The sequence below is a fragment of the Peromyscus eremicus genome, unplaced genomic scaffold (genome assembly GCF_949786415.1).
Source record: "Peromyscus eremicus unplaced genomic scaffold, PerEre_H2_v1 PerEre#2#unplaced_83, whole genome shotgun sequence".
NCBI classification, from domain to species: domain Eukaryota; kingdom Metazoa; phylum Chordata; class Mammalia; order Rodentia; family Cricetidae; genus Peromyscus; species Peromyscus eremicus.
Window position 1 is genome coordinate 12,935 of NW_026734323.1, and position 18,243 is coordinate 31,177.

Consider the following 18,243-nt stretch of genomic DNA (forward strand, 5'->3'; position numbering starts at 1 on the left):
TCATGGACAGTTAAATACAGGTGTGGGCTGCACCCTGTTCTCAGGGGGACAGGATCCCTTTTGACATCAGGGTTTTCAGAAGTAGTTTGAATCTTTCTGGAATTTGGTTATTTTCTGGATTTGGCCTGCATCTAAGTGATGCTGGCTTGGCTACTGAGAGCTCCATTCTTGGGCTGTCTGGGAGTCTGGGACTTTTCAGCACTGGTGGTACTTGGGCAAAGAAGGTTGGCTGGGGCTCACCATGTTTTGGCGCTTGTTCAGTTACCTCTACAGCCAGGTCCTTCCGCTGATTGAACTCAGCGGAAGGAGAGTGTACATGTGTTGAGACTGAAGAACAGACTGCTGTGGAAGGAGCAGATTGAACTGCAAGAGTACTGTGAGGAGATGAAGAGGCTCTTGAAGGAGGCCCATGAGATGATCTGTGACCCTTGTGCTGAGCAGCAGCAGGTAAGCTGAGGCAGGAGGGGCAGGTGCCCACCTTCCAACCATAAACATAGAGATGCCCAAATAACCATCCACCCATTCATCCAGACTCCCACCTACATACCATCCAAATGTTGATTTCTGTGATCACTCCCAAGTCTTTCTGGAGAGTTAGCCCATTGCAAGAAACTGGATAATTGTCAAGCAAACCGTCTTGCTCTGCTAGAAGCTGCAGTACATTGAGAGAGCTGGGTCAGCCACATATCACACACCTACATGTCATTATGATCAGAGGGATGCTATGCAGGGAGGTACTTAGGGAACATCACAAAGCTTTCATTGATGATGTCAGTGGCTTGTGGCTCATTTGCTTTGCAAGGGTCACGTGAGATCACAGGGAGGAAGCAGCCTTCAAGGACTACAGCCCAGTGCCAGTGCCAAGTGAGTGGTTCTCATTGTCAACGTTTTGGGTGGCATGTGGTCTTCTCCTTTCTTCCTGAATCCCAATGTGTTCTCTTCCTCTAGACAAGTGCTGAATGGTCAGTTTCTCCACCTTGTTCATGTCCAGATCCTGCTCAGTGAGGGGAGAGTTGAAATGATGCCTTTCCAGTCATTCATGGAGTTAGATTAAAAAACTGTATTTACATAATTGAATGTCATAGGGCCAGGAGAGGTAATGCTAAGTTTAGGGTAAAAGGGCCAAGGAAAGAACTTGACCATGAAGGCTCTGAGACCAGGGCCAAGGAAAGAACATTTTGACCCTGACCTGGGCCAGGAAAAAGAATCCTATCAATCTCTGAGCTTGCCCCCAAATCAGTTCACAAAAGTCTCATCAATCCCAGGCCAAACTGGAAAGCTCCACACCCCCAAGAAACCCCTTGTATAGACTGCCTTCTGCTCAGTTCCCTGTGGCTTTTCACCAAAACAGAGGAGCCACCTTCTTGGGGTTTCCTTCTCAATAACTATCTTGTGTGAGTTATGTTGTATGGTGTGACTTTGTGGAATTTCTTGTCTCCTGATTTCCAGGATACCTTTCAGAATACAGCTGTAAAACTTGCATTGGGAAACCTCCCCCTACCAGAGCAGAGCTGTTAAATTTGCACTGGGGAAACCTTGCCTGCGGGGGCCGAGCTGTAACACTTCTGTTGGGGAAGCCATTCCCCCTAAAGCTGTAATACTTACAATAAGTACCAAGTAGAGGCCTGGGGAAGAAGTGCTTGGAACCTTAGTAGCCCTGGATGAACAGGGCAGCTATCTTCAAGCTGGGGCACTGAAGCCATATCCAGGTCCCTCACCACAATGGCTAGATATGTGCCTCAACACCCACTGCAGTCCCATGGGCCCTGGAAGCCATGCTGGTTTGAAGTACAACCTCAGCTCATATATGATGTGGTGCAGGAAAGTCCTGGAGACCATAGTGCTTAGCAGCACCAAGCCTTGACCATCTGTGTCTAGTACCAAGAGGGATTGAATGGCTGGAACCTTGGTGAATAACCAAGGGAGTTAATATACCTGTTATTATAAATGGATATCCATGGAACATAAAGGAATCTGCTGAGGTTCAGTGAAGTTCAGTAACACTCTCTCCTGATAGAGATTCCTCTTCTATCATCCTGTGCCTCTTGCTGCCCTGTTTCCACTCTGAATGAAATTAAGGAGCTCCCCTAACACAGTAGCTGCAGACTTGATAATTTCTAGATCTCTGTCAAACAAACCCTCAGAAATCCTTCTCAGTGTCTGCTATTTAGGAACCTTGAGAAGCAGCATAGCCCCATTGTTTCCCAGAGGCTTCCAACTGATGAGTCCCTTTACTGGAAGGCCCAGCTCAAGTCCTACCTCCTCCAGGAAGCTCCCCATTCCCTACACAAAACTCACTATACCTTTCCCTGGAACATTTATTTCTTGATGCTTTACCCTGAGACAGATGACCAGCTTCCTTCTGCCTCTCTCTCTTCTCTAGACTGTCCATTCTCTTTCCCAAGTAGCTTTCTCAGTCTCACCAACATGTCTTTGTGAATCCCAGAGGCACTGTAAAAATGCCCTAAATAGAAGTTGGTGTTGCTTCAACGGTGGTGACATGAAAGAGGATGCTTAGGGCTCTCCAGGGCAGAATAGAATGTTCAGGGAAGGTACTGTTAGGGTCACTGCCAACAGCACTCACCTACCTGCTACTGAGCTCTAATTAACCAATAGTTGCCCTTTCCAGGAGCATTCCCTTGGACACAGGGGATGCCATTCTGCACCTCCTCCTTACAAAACCAGAGGCCTCTCTCTGCCTCATTAGAACCTTTTCATTACTTATCTGTAGAGAGTTCAAGACTCACTTTTTAAAAACAGCCCAGGGAATAGCTCTTCCCTTCTTAAGATCTCTAATCAATTAGATGAGAAATAAAAGTTTCTAGGAAATGAGGTTAGGAAGTGTACTTGTTGGACCCCAGAACAAATGAGTGACATGAGGTGTACTGTGTCCTTTTAGATGGTGTATTACACTGACAAGCCATGCTAGCCAAGGTTAGCTATCTCAGGAATACCCGATTCCAGAAGCCAAGGGACAGGACCTGCCCTACACACTGCTTCATCTCAGGCAAACCTGGCACACAGAAGCATACACATTCTGGAAGTGACTGGCAGAAGAGACTCTGCCCTAGAAGGATCTGAAAGCCTAGTGGAGTCTCACCCTACTCCGTGGCTATCAAATCACCCACCCCTTTATAGGTAGGGGGTGTCTCAGAGGCCAGCTGCTTCTTCTGCCTCCCTGCACAAGACAATCTCCTTGGGCTGATTCACAGTTGCACAGAATGCAACTTGGCTTCAGAGTCTTCAGTCCTCTTTTGTCAGAGCCAGAGGAAAACTGGTACTATCCACAAGCACTTAGGGAATGGGGGGGGTGTGCCCAAGTCACTTCCTGGATGCTGGAGACCTTCATATTGATGGAAATGTCATGCAGGACAAAACTTAGTCATCAGATTCACCAACACTTCCTCACCTGTGCTGTCAGGAAAGGGACTATCTCTGTCCTAATACACTGCCTCTAAAAGCTCTCAGGCTACACTGGAGATCTGGGTGCCACCCACACAGCTGGGACCTCAGACACCTTAGGACTCACTGGCAGACAGCAATGCTTGGTGACTCCTGCCCTGTTAGTGGTTTTGATATAAAGTATGAGAACCTCAGGCTTTGCCAGGGCAGTTTCCCCTCCCTGTTTTTAGTGCAAAAATTCCTAAAGGAATGGAGTGGGGATGAAGAGCAGTGATGGTACTAAAATAGTTCCCCTGATTCCTTCTTCACTCAGAGGGAAAGCAGAAGACCTCCAGCAGAGCAGTCTGTAAGCTCCTGACTCTGCCAAACTAAACATCAGAAATCCTTGACTCTGGGTCTACTCTTTAGGAACCCAAAGAAGGATAGGCCTATTGCTTCCTGGAAGAGCTGCTGAGCCCTCTTCCTGGGAGGTCCATATCAAGTTCAACTCCTCCAGGAAGCTCCCAACCCCCTGTCGTGGAATCACAGTGCCTTCACCTGGAACATTGACTTCTTGCTGTTTTACATTGAGACCAAAGCCCACCTTCCTTTGGTGTCTCTCTGGTATCTCTGTGCTTTCCATTCTCTCTCTCTAGTAGCCAGCTCAGTCTTTTCAACATGTCTTTGGTTGAAACACACAGGCACTGGACAAATGCCCCAAGGGTCATTGGTATCCGCACAGCACTGGTAATATCAGAGATGATGCCAGAGCTCTCCAAGATACAAGAGACTGTCTGGGAAAGTAATTGCTAATGTCACACCTTACAGTCCTCACCTCCCTGCTAACTATCTCACACCAAACTGACCTGCAGCCAAGGTGCCCTTTCCAGGAGCCTCTCCATTATCATAGCAGAAGGATAGGAGAGAAAGTGTCACCAGCTAGACACAGATGGAGCACTGAGTTCAACCAGATCCTGCCCCCTCAGTGAGCTGAAATGAGATGGAGGACAGGAAGGCTGCAGGGGCTGCTGGAACTGCTCCTCACCTGTGCCCTCTGAGGACTCCTGAGGCTCGTGGTACATTTGAGGTAGAGAATGAGCATCAGGTAAGGCTGTCTTCTCCAGCACAGCATCCAGGTACTAGAAGTGGTCCTAATGACCCCAGCTATAATCTTTATTTTCCCAATCCCCTGGCACCTCCACAAAAGTAACCTGTCACTGAAGAAGGAACTACTTCTGCAGTTTTATAAAGCAGCCAGAGGGAGGTTTACAAACTCTCTCTGATGCCCCTGAAAGTGGTGGCAGGTGGGAGCTTGCCATAGCACCAATAATTATGCTGGACTCAGATCTGCCAACACTGGTGTGCAAGACAGCAGCTGCCCTCCTCTTCCCTACAGACCCAAGCACAGAAATATGACTAGAATATTCTTCTAAAGGTCTAAGTCCCTGTACTCTTGCTGTGAAGAGACACCATGACCAAGGCAACTCTGATAAAAGAAAGGATTTAATTGTGGGCTTGCTTACAGATTCAGAGATTTACTCCATTACCGTCATGGTGGCACCAGTGCTATGCAGCAGTAGATGAGAGCTACGTCCTGATCTGCCAAGAGAGAACTGGGCCACCCCTAGCTTCTGAAACCTCAAAGTCCAACCCCTAGCGACACACTTCCTCCAACAAGGCCACACATCCTAATCCTTCTTAAATGATGCCATTCCCTGATGACTAAGCATTCAGATATGGGAGCCTATGGGGACCATTCTTATTTAAACCACAATATCCCTGTTCACAATGTGAGATAGAGCTCATCTTCACCATAATTCACTAGGCATCCCTGGATGGCTCAGATGTCTTATGCATAAAATAGAATGATAATCCTGAACACAAATCTTGTAGGAGAAAGATGCCTTGGATTTTTTGGGAGCCACCCGGTACTTCCTCACTCCCTGGTCCCCTCCCTCTAACCTCAGTTCAGCGGCCATATAACACATTTCCTCTTACTTTGAGCATTCCAGAGATCTGGTTACTTTCCTTTTTATTTCTGCAAGGATCCTGGCCTCCAGGCAGGTAATATGCTTACTATTGAAGGTGGTGCAATTGTTACAGCTCTGGAGGGAAAGGGGAAAGACATTGTCTCCCCTCTACTGTCACAACATTGTCAATGGTTTCTCACTGAGGGTCTCTATCCATTTAGAAAACATCAGAGATGTGTGTGTATGTGTGTGTGTGTGTGTGTGTGTGTGTGTGTGTGTGTGTGTGTGTGTGTGCTTATTGACATGCACAGATCCAAGTCTTCATCCTTGCTCTATTTGGAACAAACCTTCCAGAACATCCAAAGCCTTTGTGGTCCCCCCCCCCCCCCCCCCCCCCCGCAGCATCATTCTGGCAGCCTCATTTTCTTTCATCCAACATTTGTTTAGAAATCTCGACAGAAACATGGTTTTTCTTCATCATTTCCCCATAAATGTCTGTGTCACTTGACAAGACAAGGTTGAGAGTTGCCAGGTATGGAATTCTGTTCTCAAAACTTTAATACATTTATTCATCTGTATATTTATATATGTGTATTGCACACATGTGCCAGAGCATGGTTGTGGGTAAATGGACAAGTTGCAGCCATTAGTTCTCTACTTTCACCATGTTCATTCCAGGGTCATACTCAGTAGTTCTGTGAATTCCTTGGCTCTAGGTGGTGTATAGACTGCTCACAGGTAAGAGGAATGTGGATGACAACAAAAGGCAATGATAGTTACCTGGACCAAATTTGAATCATTCAGAACATGTCATCCTCATTAGAGGAGTCTGTTAGCATCAGTGAGGCATGGGAAAGCCATAGACACTGTCTTGACATTCACAACAGTGTGTGGGCTCTTGGAGAGAATAAGAAAGAGACAATAAATGTTAGCGAGGCATCTCTAGAAGATGTGATGGGGCATTTGGGGATTAAGAAAGGTTAGCAAATCTACAAATTCAAGATGACCACATTCTCTTAATCTGTTTTTTTCATAATGATTTGATATTGTCCTTATTTATTTCTATAGTTTCTTATTGCCAAACTAAAATAAGAAAAATTCCAAAATCACTCAAGTGGAACAGGTAGTAATATATTGATATGAGTGCATCAGATGGAGATATTCTAGCATAAATGAGAAATGGGAAGACAGTTGTCTTAGTTTCAGTGGGTCAAGACCTGGCACCCCCAACTACATGCAACTCAGAGAACAATTTCTGGCAGATTTTTTTATTCTTTCTATCAATAAGGTGGGTCCCAGGGATATAAATGCATGTCCCCAGGATTGTCTGCATTACCTTTATCTCCTTAGACATTTTCAAGTCCACCATCAAAGCCACGGATTTCAATAAGCTACATATCTCTGTATATGGTCTCTGTGTATATCTATCCTACTTTGGAAATATTTATCCTCAAAATGAATGTTTGTCACAGTTAACGAAGGGCAAGAATCGGAGTTGGGAGAATTTTAAAACTTCTACAATAACGAACAGTTTGATGTATTTCACTTCATAGGATGTAACCGGATGAATTTTCCATCCCTGTCATAAATAAAGTACTAATTTTGAACCTAATATATGCACATGCTAGGGAAGTATTCTGTCTCCAAGTTATATTCCTGGCTTGTAACTCCATTCATCTGCTACAGCTACTACAGGGCAGACATCAAGATGAGCTTTAACTGTCAATTTAGCCCTCATAAGAATGACCTTGTGAGTAGCTGACAGAATGCTTTGAAGACTAGGCATGCTTATCTGAGATAGAAGAAGCGCCCCAGTCCACACTACACACTCTACACAGTTTAGTCTGAGAAAGATTGATAGTAAACTGTTATCTCCCTCCACAAATGCAAGGAGAAGAAACTGTGTTAATCTATCTGTAGCATTTATCAAAAGAACCAAAGCTATGCTGAGGATTCACAAGGAAGTAAGGCATGACTGAACATAGGCTCCTTCCCAATAATGGAAAAATGGACAGGGAGACACATGCCACAGTTCAGTGATTGGTAGTGTAGGATGAATGAAGTCTCAGCTGGTTCCAGTGTGTCTACAGGTATTATGTCAGAGTCAGTGAAGAATGAGAAAGTGTCCAATGAAAGGAAGGAACTGAAATGAACCACCTGCTTCTCTGGCTTTAGAGATCTTAAAAGCTATGGTTTGAGAGAAACAGACTTGAATTTACAAGGATAATTGCTTCACATATTAACTCTCTGACTTACTGTGAGTCTCAGGTCATATCCATTCCAGGAGAACTTTAAAAGGATAAAGCCCACATCTGAAAGAAACCTTTCCTCAATACACTGTGACTTCTGTTGTGGTGAAAGAGTAGCATCAACCATCCCTCCCGCTTTCAAGCCTTGCAGAGACACACTCTCCACCAGAGGCATGTGACTTTTGCTGCAGATACCATCCACCCAGACAAATGTGAACTTTCCACTTAACACTGCTTAGCTGGTGCCTCACAGGTATATCTTTCCCCATCTCCATCCCCAGGCGGGTCTTAAAAGTTTGCATTTCATCTGATGGGCCTACTCTGCATTGTCTTCTAAATGAGAGGTGGCATAACTGCTCCAACTCTGACTTAAGAGATGCTGAGCAATGATCCTGAACCTGGCAGCACTCTGCTTGAATGCATGGCATCCTAAGCAGTCTCCCATGCCTACCTCATTGTCCTGTCTCTAGAATTCTCCAGAAATATCTCTCTTCGGTTAGGTGTAATCCAGTCCAACTAATACACTAGAGAGGCTAGAAGGACAAAAGTCAAGTGCAGGGGCTGGAGAGGTCACTCATCCTTTAAGAGGATGTGTAGCTCTCCCAGAGGATCCAGAAATCAGCTAACAGTCTTCTGTGACTCCAGTTCCATGTGGAATCCATTGCCCTTTCTGGCTTCAGTGCAAACTGATTGCTTGTGGTGCATAGAAAGCAGGCAAAATACCCATATTCACAAATACAAGTAAATGAATCTCCAAAAAATTCCATGCAAAATGAATAGTCAAGGCAACAGCACATTAAAAAGACCACATCTCAATATGTCTTAGAAGGTTACTACCCCTGCATTGCCACTGTCACTGGTGCTGTATTTCAGGAAAAGAAAGGCAGATATCTATAGGTTTCCTGATTTCTTCTATACTCCTATAACAAATGTTCTTACTTCCTGAGATGCATTAGAAAACATAGGTGTATTTCTGAAAAATCTGATATGAATGATCAAGTCATGAACATGTGTGTATCTATTCTCTGTTTTTTGAAGTAGCCAGACATGTGAAGTCAGGTGTTTTATATGGATCGTTTTCCATCATGAAGTGGATATTGATGGAGTAGGCAATGCGATTCACACCCAAGACACCATCTTGGTTTGTAACCCTGTCTAGCTGAGAACTCACAGTGTAGCCTAAGCTTCCTGGGACTTGCAAAGATCCACCTCTGTCTGTTGAGTTCTAATGTTACAGGAGTGTGACACCACACCTGACTACAAAGCTACTTTCAGAATGAAGAGAATGTACCAGGTTTAGTTTTCCCCTATGGGAGAACTTACCCTGTTGGAGGAGGTCAGGAGGGGTGGGGGGAATTTGGTAGGCAGGAGAGGGAGGAGCGATGAGAGTTGGATCTGTGGTTGGTAAGCAAATTCAATAAAAAATTTAAAGGAAAGAATGAAGAGTTGGAAATTATTTTTTATTTGTTAAATTACAGAAATTTGACTGAATAGGGCCTTACAGGGGTGCTCAGTATATCCAGTGTATAGCTTTAGCAAAATATAAAATCAAAGAAAGAACAAAGGACCAAAAAATAAAAAAACAGCAAAACAAAACAAAGAGCAACAAAACCTAAATTCATTCAAACCCCAAAACAAATCAAAACTATTTACATAAGAAGCTTTCTCTTCATGCAGATGTCCTACACTCTGTGGCTGGCTTTGGACACAAGTTGGGAGACAACCCTCAATTGAAATATCCTCTTCAAGACAAGTGTGGTCATGCCACTTTGGGGCTTCTAGGTTAAGTCCTTGCCAAAGTTGATCTTATGCCATGTTGGCCACTATATGATTCTTTCTGCCAACATGTGTCTGTGTGCCCATACAAGAGCAAAAAATGACATGGGGAGCATCTGTTACCAAAAGACATAACAGCTCATGGTGACATCCTTCCTAAACCATCTCTCAGAACAATTCACTTCACCATCACATGTGCGTGAAATTGAGTAGTTCCCACACTGGACTGGAGTGAGGATATAATGCTTCCTTTGTGTGGTCTGTCTGGATAGCAGCATGACATCAACACAGTCTCTGTTGACATATCTCCCTCCACATATGAAGGGCTCAACACTCAGTCAGCTACCAAAAGTTTGTAGCAATAAACTTTCAGAGTAACTATGAGTGGAAACATATTCTCTCTTCATGTTGTTGTGGCCCTCACTGGGAACACTTGCTGGTAGATGTCAGCTTTTTCTGCATAACTCTTGGTGTTTATTTTTTGAATCTCAAGCATCTTCTTGATGGTTTCTTTATTCTATAACTAGGGAGTCAACAGTCACGTGGATCAGATTATTGATGGATGACCTTCAGGGCAGATGATATTTGCCTCACTGGTGATTTCACAACTAGTAGTACATGTCTTGTTCTGAGGAGACCTTGATCATAAGAATGTCAGGGTTTCTAGTTGACTATGGATTCCTTCAGCCTCCTCAGTTCTCATAAAGAGTGCTGTGAGAGAAGAAAAGGCAATCAGATCTAAAAACAGCCTTGCTAGGTCACTAGCTAGATAAATTCAGGGCCTATTCATACACAGGAAACCAGAATCAAGGAAGAACTCCACCCTACCAATGCCATGTTGCTGGGGATGGGATGTCATGATGGCTCACTTGCTTATGACACTTAGTGCTCCTGCTGCAGCAGCTCTGTAGGCAGGAGGCTCTCATCCTGAGCTGTGGATTGTTCCAGCTCATGTTGGAGATTTTCTGACCTAGAGGAGGAAATTCGTAAGGGCAGAGTCCTGGTGGGGATCCACCATGTCACCTGTCATTCAGTGATATCACAAAAACTCAATTGTGCTGGACAGTCAACACTGATCTTTGGCAGCAGTCATTGTTTGTACACTAAGGAATAAGTGTCACAGAATAGTTGGGCCTTGAATTATTTTCTGCCCTTAACATGTATAAGATGTTGATATGAGTACTATATGTACTGTGCTCTAATGAGAAAGAACCGGATTTTTTCCTACAGTATAGAGACATCATTTAAATAAAAGGAATAGCATATTAAAGTCATATATAATAGCACAGTGGAGATTCACAGACTGTTCATGATGAGTTTCTCATCAACTACCTCATTTTTTTCTTGTCCAATTTCTTTTTTTTTCTTTCTAGACAGTGTTACAATATACATCTCTGGCTGACTAGATACATATTCTAGGATGGCTACAAGTGGCCAGAGATTTCCTGCCTGTGATCCCAAAGAGCTTGGATTAGAAACATGCACCATCACATAAATTGTCCTTATTACTGTTTTTAATTGATATTATTTTATTTTCCTCTCCATGTTGTACAATGCTGTCACAGGTTTGATAGAGAAAACCTTAAAATTTCAAGCTGTGTTCCTTTTTACTTTTATAGAGGGATTACATGAGTAAGGGTGGTAAAGATCATGATGGGGAAATATATAGAAACAACTGAACAAAGCTCAAAGGAACTCAGGAAATTAAGACTAACACTTGTGGAACCTGCATGGGCCCGGACTAGACCCTCTGCATATGAGGGACAATTGTGGAGCTGGTTGTTTTTGAGGGGCCCCTGGCAGTGTGATCAGGATCTATTCCTGGTGCATGAGCTGTCTTTCTGGATCCCATTACCTATGGTTGGACACCTTGCTCTTGCTTGATAAAGTGGGGAGGGGCTTGCTCCTGCTTCAAAAGAATGTATCAGGCTTAACTGTCCTACCATGAGAGAAATTACCCTGTTGGAGGAGGGGATGGATGGTCAGGGAAGAAGGTGAGTGGGGAGTGGGAGGAGGGAAGAAACGGGGATCTGTTGTTGGTATGTAAAATGAATAAAAAATAATTTTAAAAAGACCACCTCATTTTATATACATAGACTTAATACAACTTTGCACCCAGGTAATTCACAAGATGGAGCCTGTCATGCTAGAGCAGTATTTCTTGAGCCATGTGTCTGAGAATATTGTCACTGCATGGTCTCTGGCAACAAACAAAAAGAGCTGTGTTATCCTTAGGCCTACAGCTGGGAATCTACATCCTGGCACTCTAGAGGAGTCTGTTCCACAACAATCGCTGAAGGTTCTGAACAATCCTCAGCAGAGACATCTACCTGGGTTCATCCTGTAATGACTAAACTTTTTATATCCCCAGTACACTTTACATGGGAAATGCTCAAACAATGAAGACAGCCAGTGTGACATCAAATACTGACAAGGGTGCGAATCTCATCCTACAGGTGCTAATCCTGAATAAAAATGTAATTTCAGTCAGATATGGTGAGGCACACCTTTAAGTCCCATCACCTGGGAGGCATAAGCAGTTGGAGCTCTGTGAGTTCAAGGAAAGCCTGCTGAGAACATTCCAGAGAGATCAGAAGGGAGGAATGGGACACAAGTGTACAGACCCAGGGACTATCAAACATATTGTTTGCTGGACAGGAGTTCTTGTTGACGGGACCAGCATAATACTCTGAGTTCTGAGTTGGTCTACCCATGCTTGGAACAGGGAGTCTTGCTGATAAGCAAAAGCCCACAAAGGAAAGAGAGCCCTGGGACAGGGGACCCAATTGGCTCCATACCCCAACTTCAGCCTGGGTTCCTACCTCATCTGGGAGACAGTCAAATGAGGCTGCAGCTTTATTGCCAGCTGTTTTTGCTGTGTGACCAGCTCCCTCTGCTTCAGCAAGCTCTGGAGTCTCTCTTCCATTCTTTGCTGCTCCTGTTCATTACAAGTTTGTGTCCTTATTGGAGGGTTGAGTATAGTATAGTCAATACATTCTCACACAAGTGCAAGCACACACACAGAATCCCAATAGCTTATTGGTCAGTCAATCTCACAAAATTTCAAGCTCATGGGCACATGAGAAAGCCTGCTTGAAGTTCCTAAGACAGAGACGGACAAAGACAGAAACCCAGTGGTCTCCTCAGGCTGTCATCCACATGAAATATGCACTGTACTCCCACATGCCTCTATTACACACACACACACACACACACACACACACACACACACACACACACCTTGGAGAGACAGAGAGAGACAGAGAAAGGGGTGAAACGAAAACAACAAAGTGATAGAGGAATAGTTATCTTTAAAATAAGCACACCAGCCTATAAGCAAACTCCCAAAACTCAGCTTTCCATTCCTGGGAACTAAAATGGCCTAGGGGAGCATACTCTTGAACTAGTGGAAGTGGTTAGAAAAATTTTTACTCTTGAACTCAATTCTGTGTATAGCAATCCTCCCATCATAATGACATGTAGCTGTGTGATGAGTGATTGACCTGTTTCTCCCCATTGACTACAGGTTCAAGAAGAGTATCCGGGATTGCATGCCAATGACCAAGATTCTCAGAGGAGACTCACTTCTCAGAAATACTAATGCACAGACATAGAATGAACAATTTTATGTCATGAAGTGGGTGGATGGATGGGTGTATGGATGAGGAAAGTGATGAGATAGAGCACAGGTGTCTGGATGGGTAGATTTGGTAAGGTTACATAAGTAAATGATGCTGGACCTAACTGTGACCCAGCTGCCTGTCCCTACCTGCTGTTGCTGGTTCTGGAGGTCACTGATCTCTTCTTGATCCTTACTGAGCACTTGCAAGTCACCCAAGTGGTGCTTCAGCACGACCCAATCCTCCAGTAGGTTCTCCTTCTGTTGCCTCAGCATATCCAATTTCTTTTTGAGCTGACTCTGCTCCATCAGGAGCAGGCTCTGCAGATCACTGGAAACAAATAGTAAGACCATGTCAGCCACCTCTGGTCACCCACAACACCATGCCTCAACAACCCAACCCTATCCCAGGTTCACAGGAAGATGTAAACAAGAACCTTCAACAGTAATGACAGTGGCACTCAAGGCCAAAAGCAGAGAACAGTTATTTCCTGCAAGAATCAAACTATTTCTGAACCCCCCCCCAAATAACAGAAATTCATGCACTTCCATAACCAAGAGGAGTACTCCACCTGTCCTAATCAGTCCACTGTCATGAGGAAACACCAGCAGGTAATGTGCAAGTACACTTGGGGAAGTGGGAGACCCAAAGGGTTCATAGATCCCATAGCAGTCAGCTCCTGCCTGACACCCCTCTCGTGAGGCCAATTGATCTTCTAACCAGTGGTTCTCAGTATGTGGGTTGTGAACCCTTTGGGATCTAAGGACCCTTTCACAAGGGACACATATTAGATGGCCTATGTAGACATTTACATTAAAATTATTAACAGTGGCAAAATAAACTTAAGACAATGCTACAAAATAATTTTATGGTTTGGGGTCATCAAAAACAATGAAGCAATGTATTAAAGTATCACAGCATTAGGAAGGTTAATAACCACTGATCTGGAGGCTACTGAATGACAATATGGTGCTTGGAAGAGCTAATAGTCTCTTTAAACCTTAGCAAAACTGAGTAAAGGGGCATACGTCCAAAGGCTGCTTGCTTATGCTGCTGGCTAAGAAGCAGAAAAACTAGAAACACATCTGCAGACCCTGCAGTTCAAACACAAAGAAAATTAGAGTTGGCTATTGTACAACAGTTGGGGGTCTCTGCCAAGATAAGCACTTACCAAAGGAAGACTTTCTCTTTGGTCAGCTCACTGAGCTTCTGTGAGGCCTCCAAATTTTCCTTCTCAAACTTATTCAGGTCTGACATGACCTGCTGATGTTCCATCTTGAGCTTTTCCCAGAAAGGATTTGGCCTGTGGTAGGGCCTGGACCCAGAAGCAAAGAATTCTGTGAATACAGGCCTCAAGGATCACATGAATTCAGTGTGTGTTCTATATTACTGGAATTAATAAGATGCCACATCTTGGTTTCTATGTACTGGGACCTCTGGCTGCTTATTACACTTGCTCTTCTGGTCCCAGGCCAGCAGAGTCAGGGTGTTAAGAGTGATGCAGCTGGGACTGAATATGCTCCCTCAGGAGTCCTGCACAGCTTGCGATGGAGTTCCCACGAGGCTATCACAGGTCTGGGCCACCAGAAACTGTGATGTTTCTGCTGTCTTCAAATAAGAGATACTCATTCCAGGGTGCTTTTATTGACATGGCGGCTAAAATCACATCATGAGCATTTCAGAGGATGGGACTCAATATTATGACAGCTTCATAAATTCCCCCAGGGCATTCCCAGTTGACACCAAGGTGAACACACTGACAAAGGGCTAGGCAGCTCAAACTGGGGCTCCCAGTACACCATGTAGACAACACCTAGATACTGAGACAAGAAACACTTCATGCGCAACCATAGACCCTTGATTGCAGGGTGAAGAGGGACACATGTGCACAAACACACAAACACATAGATACAAAAAGATGGAGGAGAGGGGGAGAGAGAGAGAAAGAGAGAGAGAGAGAGAGAGAGAGAGAGAGAGAGAGAGAGAGAGAGAATGACAGAGACAGAGAGAGACAGAGACAGAGACAGAGAGAGAGAGTCAGAGGGAGAAAATGAGACAGGGAAAGGTGCTAAAATGCTCTCATTGAGATGACAAATTAATGCATGCAATTGTGTCATCTTAGAGAGGACCAAGAGCAACAGACATCAGTACCAGGCCTTGCTGCCACATATTAAGATGTGGTACAAAAACTCTCCAGCTGCTACTAGAATCATCTAGCACACAATGTCTTTCCAGGCAAGTAAAAGAAAAATAACAGCATTCTCACACTAGCCACCACTTGACAGGATCTCTCCAAATGCATGCTGGGAATTCACACACTACTGCTTCAGTTCCTGAGTTATGTGATTCAGGCCACAGGCTCTAGTTTTCATTTGGAGGAAGCAGAACAGTCTATGTCCCCATCTCATTCCTGCCCGTGTGTCAGGTTTTGCTTCAGGAAGCATTTAGAGAAATGGTGTTGGGCAAAGGGATACCCTGAAGGTGAACCCAACCTCCCAGAAGCCCATTTCTTAGACAAAATAAACTAAGGGTAAAATTGTGGAACAGAGACAGTCACCATGGATTTTGAAACAGTAAATACCTCTTGTCCAAGGATCCTTCGGTTACTAAGATGAGGCGATCTCTCAGATCATTCCGTTGAGCAGTCATCTCACGGATCTGAGTGGTCAGACTCTCCACCTTCTGCTTCACTTGTCTCTTTGTGAGGCTGGTTGGAGTGGGTGGTGGCTCTTTGGAGGCCCCTGTGGGCAGATGAATGAACACAAGTGAACGTGCATTGTGACAAGACATAGAGAATGAACAGGTCACCCTGAGACCTGAGAAGGTGTTTCAGAAAGGATGTAAGCAAGCAATTCAGTGACACACCAAAGAATTTTGCCCTGGACTGAGATGCTCCTGCTGGGCATCTTAGGTCTCCCATCTCTATGATGGGAGATAGGTGTCTCAGCCAGCTGATTTCCTTGGCTCCTTTAGCATATGTTTTAGGTAACTAAGGAGAGAGCCTCCTCAGGCTTATTAACAGCGCTGGACTCTGCATTCAACTTGGCTGCAGGGTTCACTAGACTGTGGCTTTCAAATGCAAGATAAAATTGACACAGTCCACAAGCACTCAGGTCATTAAAGATGCACCTGACAGGTCACTCTAAGCACATGACAAAAATGGAGAAGCCACACAGGGACAGAATATGGTCACCATCCTCACCAAGATGCCTCAGTGACAAAGGAGGGTGCATAGAGCTAGTGGGCTGTAAATAAATGAAGACACTGAGGTTGAAGTACATTGATGACCTGCTTTTTGCTGGTCACAGTTCACTTGAACCTCCTACCCTAATGCTGGCCTTTTTGTCCCCTCTCAACCCCTACCCTCCTGTAGGATTGAAAGGCAAGAGCTCCCAGCACAACAGCTTTGGCCTTACTCACTCCTGATTTCTGGGACAGACAAATTACTCTTCTGGAATCCTTGAATTTCAGGAGCCATGACAAGCAGGGAAGTCCATTTGGTTCCCAGAGACTCCTACCTCCTGTGTCCCATTACTGGAAGATTAAGTTCAAGCCCAATTCTTGCAGGAACATCGCAATTTCCTGCTCACAACTTACTATACCATCTTCTGGACCATTTCTTTCTTGATCGTTCACATTGGAATGGCTGAAGGCCAGCTTGTGTCTGCTTCTCTCTGGTTTCTCCTCCCTCTCCTTTCTCTCGACACAACAGTGTCCTTAGTCTTCTCAACATGTTCATGGCTGAACTGTAAGGGCTCTGAACCAACTGTCCGAAGGCAGTTGGTGTTGCTACCACACAGGTGACATCAGATAACATTCTAAAGTCTCCAGGATACAATAGAATATCCAGGCATGAGACACCCCTAATGTCATGGGGAACTGACATTGCCTCACTGCTAATCAGATGTCTTCATAACTCGCCAGAATTCAGGTTTCCCATCCTAGGAATCTCTCCTGGGACTCAAGAGAAATGCTTCAGTACCCTTTTGTTTCATAGCCAGAGATTGCTCTCTGATTTTTTGGAAATGCCTCAGTATTTCCATGTGGGAAAGAAAGTGAGTGTTCATCTCCTATTAAAGTATATGTCCAGAAGGTAACAGTATTATAGACATTGATGTGAGGTATGATTCTCCACAAGTACCTGCATCTCCTTATTATCAAGAAATGATAGACTTAATGATAATGGAAAGGACACTTTTTAAACAACTTCCCAGTATGGAGCCTACAGAAATTACTGCCATTAGAGAATATGCAGCTTATTTGATTTAAATTGATGACCACGGCAGATTGCATTAGCATGTTACATGGGATCTATAGATAATCACTACCCAGTACAACAACTTTTAAGAGTTTCTGAAAATGCTCAATGGGTATGACCCAAAATTACATCTAAAAATCCTGTAGAGTTTGCTCTTAGTGATTTTACAGATTGTTCTTCAAAATGACAAGGACCATATATTTTATACACAAATTCTTCACACTCCTCAAAATCGTTAGTACCTTCCCCTGACTGTATAGCTCAACAGTCAAAACTTACTATATTCCATTAGTTTTTATTAGACATTGCTCAGTAATAGGTTACTTTTAACTCACTTCATGTATACATTTGCACATGAAGGATAGAGTTATACTAAAAATGGAAACTGGCCAACATTGATAGAAAAGAATTGTTACAAAAGTATTTTAAATTTAAAAAAAATGTAATGAAGAGATGAAAATCTCTAAGCTCTATCTACTTTGTACTCTAACACATTTTATCTCTACATTTCTTTGCTTCCTAATCTCAAAAAATAATATCTTATGATATAATTTCTTTAACTTTGGATGTGTAAATTCCTGGGGCATGGTTAAAATTTGTAAAATGCATAACAAAAGTTAGCTGAAAACTTGTAACAAAAGGTTATTACTTTTAAAATCTATATATAGGCAGCATTTATAAAAGTTATTATTCCTACTGTCCCCTTTGGTTATTATTGTATCTCATTTGTAGACTAAATAGGCAATCACTGCTCCTCAAAATATTTTGGAGAAAGGTAGAATTTAATATCGTGAGATATCCCTAAGGAAATATAGGTCTACAGCACTCACAGCAATCAGTCACCATCTCTCTTCCAGTGGGAACTCAGCCCTCAGGGAAGGAACTGAGCCTCACCAACCATTATAGGATTTTCACATGCTACCATGTAACTTCCTAAACTGGGCCATTACTTCCTAAAGCAAAATGGGTATGGCATTGTCCATAATTCA

The 18,243-nt window shown here is 43.8% G+C and overlaps 1 protein-coding gene and 1 long non-coding RNA gene across 3 annotated transcripts in view; both read left to right on the top strand.

The window, feature by feature from the left end:
• Positions 1-18,243, top strand: part of LOC131901448 (disks large homolog 5-like) — a 260,863-nt gene that overhangs the window by 10,229 nt on the left and 232,391 nt on the right. The gene's annotated exons all lie outside the window — the stretch shown is intronic.
• Positions 499-13,327, top strand: LOC131901465 (uncharacterized). The gene is made up of 2 exons (XR_009376601.1): positions 499-864; positions 12,903-13,327. It is a non-coding gene; the product is annotated as an uncharacterized LOC131901465 (long non-coding RNA).